Source organism: Suricata suricatta, chromosome 7 (assembly GCF_006229205.1).
Source record: "Suricata suricatta isolate VVHF042 chromosome 7, meerkat_22Aug2017_6uvM2_HiC, whole genome shotgun sequence".
Lineage (NCBI taxonomy): Eukaryota > Metazoa > Chordata > Mammalia > Carnivora > Herpestidae > Suricata > Suricata suricatta.
Genome location: NC_043706.1, coordinates 37793350 through 37802130, shown reverse-complemented (window position 1 = coordinate 37802130; position 8781 = coordinate 37793350).

Here is an 8781-nt window from a genome sequence, read left to right as displayed (position 1 = left end):
TGACGGCAGTTCCTTCTGTGCTGGGTTCTTGGCTGGGCTGCATTTCATGAATGACTAATTGAAGATCCATGCAGCATGACTGGGGGGAAACAGCTCAGCCTCTGGAGCCACCCAGATCAGACCCAGTTTGAGATCCCAGCCCTATCACTGACCAGCTATGTGACCCTGGGGAAGCACCCTCTCAACTTTGCAATTGAAAGTGATGGTTAGGGGCACCTGGGTGACTCAGTCAGTTGGGCATCTGACTTCAGGTCAAGTCATGATCTCATAGTTCATGAGTTTGAGTGCTGCATCATGTTCTGTGCTGACAGCTCAGAACCTGGAGCCTGCCTCAGATTCATTGTCGTCCTCTCATTCTGCCCTTCCCCCGCTCATGCTCTGTCTCAAAAATAAATAAACTATTAAAAGTTAAAAAAAAAAAAGAAAGTGAAAGTTAGAGGTGTGTGTGGAGCACAGCACCATGCCCTGGATGTAGGAGCTACTAATAAAAGGAAGCGTATTTCTGAATGGATGGATGGACTGATGGATGGATGGATGGATGAATCAACCATTTCAGATATCAGCACACACACATCATCCCATGCTGAAAGGCAAAATAATGTAGCATCTAAGAGTGAAGGTTGTAAAGCCAAACGGTCCAGGTTCAAATCCTGTTTCGGTCACTTCTGTGCTGTATCTATGGAAAAGTTACATAGCCTCTCCAAACTTCAGCTCCCCCGTGTGTACATGAGGAGGAGGATAACGATAGCCATCGGATGGGGTTGCTATGAGGATTAAGTAAGTTAATATCTGTAGACCTCCGGCACAGGAACCTGGTATGATATGAGCATTCCACAATGCCAGCTGTTATTTGTATGACAATGTATGAATAGATGCCATTCCATCCTGTCCCTGTGCCCAGCGCTGCTCTGGGTCCCGGGTGGGACAGATGAGCAGCATAAGACATGACATCTGGCCTCAAGGAGCTCGTTGAGGAGGTCACATGTGCATTCCCAGGCACTCGTTCTCAGTCTTTCATTGTGGGCAAGCGTGACACTACCAAAACCAAGGACCTGGGGAAGTGCAGGAGGCAGATGCCACAGTGGGCAGAGGAGCAGCCCAAGGAGGCTGGAGGGACCCTCCAAGGCCTGGGGAGGGAACGCGGTGCCCGCACGTGTGTGGATGGGCCAGGCATGCTCTTCGAATTTGACACACCCAGTGTCTCTTCACCATTTGTCACCCTGGGGGTGCCTAACAGTTAAGCCAGTGATGGCACAAGGGACAAAGGCTGCCTGGAAATCCATATGCATTTTGCTGTGCTTCCTCTTTTGAAAAGCCAAAGACTTTGGGCAATTCACTGACCTCTCTGAGCTTCAGTTTCTTTAAACATAAAATGGGAATAATAGCATCCATCCTTTTGGCCTCACAGGGCCACAGCCAGAGTAAAATAAGCTGGGGACAAAAGGCCAGCCGGGTTGTGTGATCTTTGTATCAATTGGCCAGTGTGTGAACCCCAGTCCTTGGAGCCACTGAAGAAGAACACAAAGCTCTGACCCCCTCAGGGAAGAGCTGGGGAACTTTTTATCTCTGCTCTGGGGAGAGGGACAGTCGTATAATCACAAAAGCTTAGAGACTTCCTTTACTTTTCAGTTTTAATTTCCCCAAAGCCTTGACATTAACCGTGGGGCAAATAGCTGACATTTGTATTTTTCCTTCACCTCAGCTATCTGCCCCTGGATGTCCCAGCGGGTGAGGACAGAAACACCAAGCCAGAAGCTCCTTAGGGGAAGAAGATCTTGTAAACCATTCCAGGCCTATGTGTCGAAGGGTGACCTTTCTTCTCTGCCCTCCCGTGATGCTGGCCGAGGAGACCCCATCTACTCACCCCTGCCCACACCATCCACCCCTGCTCTCTGCCCCCGCCCCGTCTTCCTCCACTTCCCCCAACCCAGAAACTTAATTGCCTCCCATCCAGCTTCTGCTTTGCAATAAATAGTTGTGGTAGTCTTCTGAAGAGGAGAAAAAAATCAGCATATTTAAAATATTGAGCCACTCAGAAATAATTATTCATGAGGTTTTTGTGCATCCATTAGACTTTTCCCTCCAGGCTGAGGGCTGCCTGCTGGAATGAACTTAGCCACAACTTGGCCTTTCTTTCTCTGTTTTCCTTTTCCCTTCTTTTTCCCCCCTCCTCGTGTTTATGATTCCTCAACACATTCAGACTGAAACATTAAAAATGCTCATCAGCCGGACACAGACAGGGCCATTCAGAGCTCATCAACAGAAGAAGCATACTGATGGGGAAGAAGGACCTTTCAGACGGGCTGCCCTGCAGTGTGCCCATGGTTGGATGTGGGTGTACACTGTGTTGTGGGGGAGACACAGTCCTGCCCTCAGGGAGCCCCAGTCTGAGGGGGGAGACACAGCCCTGTCCTCAGGTACCCCAGTCTGAGGTGGGGGGAGACACAGTCCTGCCCTAGGGGACCCCAGTCTGAGGGGGGAGACACAGCCCTGCCCTCAGACAGTTCCAGTTTGAGAACGGGAGACACAGCCTTGTCTTCAGAGAGCCCAATCTGGGGGGCATTAGATAGCCCTGCCCCCAGGGAACTCTAGTCTGAAAGGAGACATAGGCTTGTACTCAGAGAATCCTCAGTCTGAGGGAAGAGAGACACCTCTTGCCCTCCCAGTGCCCCAGTCTGAGGGAGGAGACATCCCTGCTCTCAGAGGACTTCCTGTCTGAACAGAGGCTCCATTCTGATCTGGGAGACAGTGCTCCCAATCTCAGTGACTTTCTAATGGAAAAATGTGTTCAAGGGCTCCATTTTCAATGGCTAGCTGTACTCATTCATTCGTTCATCTATTCACCCACTCATTCAATAATAATTATCCAACACATGTTAAACTTCTACAGTGAGCACCAATAAACACTGGGGAATTCACTTAAAGACTCAGTCTTTGCCCCTCAGAAACACTGTCTTATTTAGGAGGAAGATATATAAACATTTTTACAATCATCTCTGATAAGTGCTTGTAAGCAAGATGAGTTCACAGTTCTGAAGAGGATATGGTCTAACCTTTCTTTGGAGGAGCTAGTATGTCCCTCCTCTACCTTCAGGTTCCCCATGTGTCCATTTACTGTGGAGTCCTGACAATGATAGGAACAGTGAGAAAACAGTGTCAAGTATGGATTATCTCAACCTCTGTAATGATGTTTTTCACTTACCTATGAATATGTTCAATAAATATCTTTGGGGACCATCTAGAGTACAGTATTATATAAAATTTGGGGGCTTGAGAGGGGCCTTTGCTTAATTCCTGCTCTCAAGCAGCTCATGGCCTGTAGACTTCTCAGCAATTCTCATTTGATATATTCCAGAGCTTTAGAGAAAAACTCACCTGCAGTTCATGCGGCCTTGTCCCCACCTCCTGGTATACAGGTGGCTGGGCTGAGACCCTGACCTTCTGGGAAGTGCCATCTGAAACTCATCACATCACATTTACCTGACCCCTGCTCTTAAGAGATCTCTGTTTATATCTGATGGGCTTTCTTCCAAACCTTTTGCTGCAAAAGTATCCCCTTCTCATTTCAGGGTGCAGTGGAAGAGCTGTGCCCCCTATCTACCTACTCTGCCTTTTTGGCTTTTGCTGCGCTACACAGGGGCCAGGCATCTCTGTGCTTTCTGCACACTGAGAAGCCCTGAAAATGATGACCAGAAGATCCAGAATCAAGACTAAAGAGATATTTATTTCACTGGTCACAGCTGTGTCACACACCAGGAAGGCGGGGGTGTGGGGAGACGGTGAACCAGCCACACACTTTGGGGATTGGAACAATGGTTTTAGGGCCTGACAGGCTTGCCCTAAGGGAGTTAAGGTGAAGTGGTCACTTTTCTGAGACCTGGAGTGTGAGAATATTGCTCATGGAAAGAGCCATCGTTAGAGGTGGTAATGACCTTAGGCATAGCTGAGTTAGCTAGAGGCCACGCTGGTATATGGATTCTTAAGACAGTGGCTGCAGGGAGTTTATGGGATATGCGAAAGACTGGTGGACGGTCTGACTACCCAGAGTCCCAGGCTGTGGGTGCATATCTGCCCCCCTCAACATGGTCCTTCCGTCACTGAGTCCAAGAGAATTTCTCCAGTGAAGGCCAACCTCCAGTGTGTGGAAAGAATTAGCAAGAAATGGAGAGCAGCCCTGTTCATTATTTAAAGGATATACCTTGGTCATTGCTTAGGTGCACACTTTTACTCGTATCCCAAGGCCTGAACTTTGTCACCTGACCACTGGTAGCTGCAAAAGAAGCTGGGAAATATAGTCTGTAGGTGGGCAGCTCCTCTAAAATTGAGTGATACTGGGACGCCTGGATGGCTCAGTTGCTTAAGAATCCAACTCTTGATTTGGGCTCAAATCATGATCTCATGGTTCGAGAGACTGAGCTCCACGTCAGGCTCTGCGCCAACAGCACGGAGCCTGCTTGGGATTCTCTCTCCCCCTCTCTCTCTGACTCTCCCTCACTCTTTCTCTCTCTCAAAATAAATAAATAAATAAATAAATAAATAAATATATGTTAAAAAAAAAAAAAAAAAAAAAAACCTTGTGTGATACCAAAACCAAGAAAAGGAAATGGACAGTGGGGCATGATTTGCAGTTCCTGTCACAAATAAAGAAAACATGGCATGAAGTTTTATTGTCCGCAAACATTTCCGCTCTGCCTTTCTGTTCCCACAGAATAGCAGGATTCAAAGGAAGAGCTCCGAGAACCAGCAGCTCCAGAACCAGCAACTCAGAGGCAGAGAGATTTGCAATTGCTTCGATGCCACCTAGGAATGGGGTGGGTCCCTTTAGAAGGCAGGGCTGAGGCCCTCACTCTGCAGGGCTGTGCCTGCAGCCTTACTACAGTGGCAGGAGGTGAGTGCCAGACTGCAGGATGGCTCACAGGAGCTACAGAGCCCATGGCCGGTCCTTCCATGAGTCTGGCCCATTGGCATAAGTGCCCCACCTCTTATCCTGCACCTTTCTGCATCATTTCCATACACAGAAATTGCTCCCTCCTGCAAGCATGTGTGGGTGCTGCCTAAGGGCTTGCTCCCCCAGAGTGCATTGGGCTCTCCCACAAGGCAGAGGTACCAGAAAGTTACCTTGGGGATTAGCTCCCCACCAATCATGAGTGGCAGTTCATGCGTGCATCAATTTAACTCTGAGGCATGTCCTACACAGCATTCCAGAGCGCCCGGTGGGGGGGGGGGGGGGATCAGTCCCCAGTCCCCCAAACCTGTCTTGGCTTCCTCTCCTTTCTTATTTCTTGTCCTCTCTCTAGTTACTTCCTGTTGTCACCCCCCAACTGAACTAGTCCTGACATCATTGTCTCAGAGTCTGCTTCCGGGGAACTTGGTCCAGGCACGTAGATAGTTGGCTCTCCCTGCTCTGTCCAAGTGGAGAGAAAATCCTACAGTCAAGAGGAATAGGTGTGCAAACCAGGAAAGACGGGAAGTTGCATCTTATTGGCATCGCATTCCTAGACACTGGCATAATACCTCACACAGGACGTGGGGTGGGTGCTCAGAAGGAATTCTGTCCATTGAGTGAAGGAAGCCAGTGTACTCTTTCATCAACTTGCTGTGTGACCTTGGGCAAGTCACTTTCCCTCTCTGAGCCACACTTTCTCCATCTACAGAGAGGGGATAATAACATCATCTCCTTGGAAGAAGGAATGAGAAAATAGCTACAAATGAGCTTTGTGATTCTAACGCCCTCAGAATCATAAGAGGTAGAAGATTGGAAAGCTGCCTCTGATCCTTGCAGCGGCTTTTCAAAATGCCCAAGTAGGAACATTTTAGTAGCTAAAAAAAAGCATCAATTTTCTCATTGAAATTCTTTTATTCAACAAAGTGAATAATCTTAGTGGAAAAAATATGCATTATATTTTCTATAGGATTCATTAAAGTTGTTTCCATTTTGAATTAAAAACATGTGGTTTAGGAATCTTTATGCTGAGATGGTCCTGTGCAAACAAAGACTGCTCCTTGCTAATCTTCTCATTTGATGGCCTGAAATGGGCTGAGGGTGGCTGGGCCCTTCCAAGGGCCACAGGGCTGCTCAGAAAATTCATTCATTCTGTAGATACATCATGGGCATGGGTTCCAGCCAGACACTGCGCTGGGTGTGGCTGTGCCTTGGTGAGCGCAAATGGCCATGGCCCTGCTGTCATGAAGCTGTGAGTCTTATGGGGCAGGGAATGGACAGAAGAGCTGCACTCAGAACTGAGCCGGAAGTACTAGCACAGAAATACATATATAATATATATATAAGTACTAGCACAAAAATGTTATTACAATATATAATATGTCATATATTATATTATAATGTATTATTATATATTGTGCAGGATATATATCTTATAGATAAGATATATACATTATACATTATATATAATATATAATATATAATTGTTATTATAAAATGCACATAATTATATAACATATATTACACATAATATATATTATACACAATTATATTATATAATTATATACTATAACTTATATACCATATATTATATCATTATATACTGTATTAATAATATAATATATTATACATTATAACATGATATAATATATATTATTATAATATACAATAATATATAATATCTAATATATGCAGAATATATAATAATATATAGTATACAATATGCTATATATAGTATTATATATAATATAATAATACTATAATATATATAATAATGTATATGATATAACTAGTATGAGATATGTGTGTGTGTGTGTATATATATGTTCTGTTGTCAATGAACATTTGGGTTGTCTCCAATTTTGGGTCATTGTGACTAACAATGCTATGAGCATTTTGTATGTCTTTTTGAGGCTATGTGTGTTCACTAATATTGGGTAAAGACCTGAGAGCAGAATTGTTGGGACAGAGGGTTGATGTGTGTTTCACTATGTAGGAAACTTGCAGACCTTCTCCAAAGCGACTGCACCATTTGGCATTACCACCAGCATTGTAAGAGGATTCCATTTGCTCTACATCCTTATCTGCACTTTGCATCAGTAGCCTTTTAAATTTTTTAATTGGTTAGTGTGTAATAATAGTTGATTATGGCTTTGATCTGTCTTTCTCTGATGGGTAGTGATATTGTTCACCTTTTCCACATGCTTACGGGCCATTTGCATTGTCTTTTGGTGAATTGTCTGTTAAAAATCTTTGCTTTTTTAAGAAAAAAAAGTGGATCATTTATCTTCTAATTATTGACTTATTAGGAATTCTTTACATATAGCTTGCATCTAAGTCTTTTGTCAGATACAATAGTAATTATTTATTCAACAAGTGTTTATTGAGTCGCTACTGTGTGCCCAGCAATGTTTTAGCACCAGACAGCATGAGGTCCGCTTTATGGAAAGCTACAGCCTCCAGGTCTTCTGACTCCCAAGTCCAGTGCTCTTCCTAGTACACTCACCTTTTCCTTCAAATGAATAGCTCTGGATTCCACCTGTCTCCAGGGTCTTTGCATGATCAGAGGGGCCTCAAACTGGGCATCAGATGACCTGTTTTGAAACCCAGCTCAGCCACTTACTAGGACCACTTACTTACACACTTACCCCTGTGTAGTAGAGGGCAAGTCACCTACTTCTCTGAGTCTCAGTGTAGTCATCTATAAACACAGAACAAGAAAACTCTGCCTTCTGAATTTCCTGTGAAGAGTGAAGGGGGCAAAAACGCCAGGTGTACAGTAGGCCCTCAGCCAATGTGTGTTTCTTTCTTTCCTTTTCTTGAGGAAACCCTAACCTAACCCTAAGGTGGCTTCAGCAAGACTTGTTCTACTCTTGCAGGGCTCTAACAGGGAAAAATTAGTTAGTTTAAGAGATGTTTATGATGGTGCTGACTAAGTGGGACATTCTTGCTCTCTCCAGCACTGCACTCAGTGGCCCCTGCTTTCCAGAACCAATGAGGTTTCCTGGGTTTGCTGATGAAGTGTGTTGTGTTTTTTTAAATATTTATTTATTTATTTATAAATTTTTTAACATTTATTTATTTATGAGAGACAGAGAGAGACAGTGTGATCAAGGAGAGGTGGGGGGGGGGTGAGATACAGAATCCAAAGACAGGCTCCAAGTTCTAGCTGTCAGCACAGAGCCTGATGCGGGGCTCAAACCCACGAACCGTGAGATCTTGACTTGAGCTGAAGCCAGACGCCTAACTGCCTGAGCCACCCAGGCATCCCAATATTTATTTATTTTTGAGAGAGAGAGCTGGGAAGTTGTAGAGAGAGGAGGGCAGAGGATCCAAAGTGGCCTTTGCACTGACAGCAGAGAGCCCACTGTAGGGCTCAAACTCATCAGCTCTGAGATTATGACCTGAGCTAAAGTCAGAGGCTCAACCAACAGAGCCACCTAGGTTCCTTAATGGAATGTGTTTTTTTTTTTTAAATAGTTTATTGTCAAATTGGTTTCCATACAACACCCAGTGCTCTTCCCCACAAGTGCCCTCCTCCATCACCTCCACCTCTTTTCCCCCCTCCCCCTTTCCCTTCAACCCTCAGTTCATTTTCAGCATTCAACAGTCTCTCAAGTTTTGCATCCCTCTCTCTCCCCAACTCTCTTTTCCCCTTCCCCTCCCCCTGGTCCTCCATCAGGTTTCTCCTGCTTTCCTGCCAGACCTACGAGTGCAAACATGGTTTCTGTCCTTCTCTGCCTGACTTATTTCGCTTAGCATGACACCCTCAAGGTCCATCCATTTTCCTACAAATGGCCATATTTAATTCTTTCTCATTGCCATGTAGTACTCCATTG